This window comes from Bison bison, unplaced genomic scaffold (assembly GCF_000754665.1).
Source record: "Bison bison bison isolate TAMUID 2011002044 unplaced genomic scaffold, Bison_UMD1.0 scf7180017864371, whole genome shotgun sequence".
NCBI lineage: Eukaryota > Metazoa > Chordata > Mammalia > Artiodactyla > Bovidae > Bison > Bison bison.
The window spans coordinates 7,781,070-7,781,417 of record NW_011494943.1 but is presented as its reverse complement, the minus strand read 5'-3'; positions in this window follow the sequence as shown (position 1 = coordinate 7,781,417).

Below are 348 nucleotides of genomic sequence, written 5' to 3'. Positions count from 1 at the left end.
GAGCAGCGAACCGGCCTCCGGGGCAGATGCCGGAGGAACCGACCGCTGGGACCTGTGGGCGCGCCTCTGTGCTTCTCTGCAGCCTGGCGGGCGCGCCGGACCTCCCGGGGCAGGCTGGCAGGCGTCCTCCAGAGAGTTCCAGGTGCCCCCTAAGGTGTGGATGTGGGGGTAACGAGGAGTGGGGGCGGATTGGGTAGAGGGCTGCAGTTTTCCCGACCTGGCGAGTGGGATGCCATTGCCGCGTGCTCCACGCCTCTTCCCGCTTTTAATTCCCAGCAGCATCGCGCCTCACAGGAACCCCAGGGAAGAGACGAGGGAAAGGTGGAAGGATTTCGTTCCCTTCTCTCC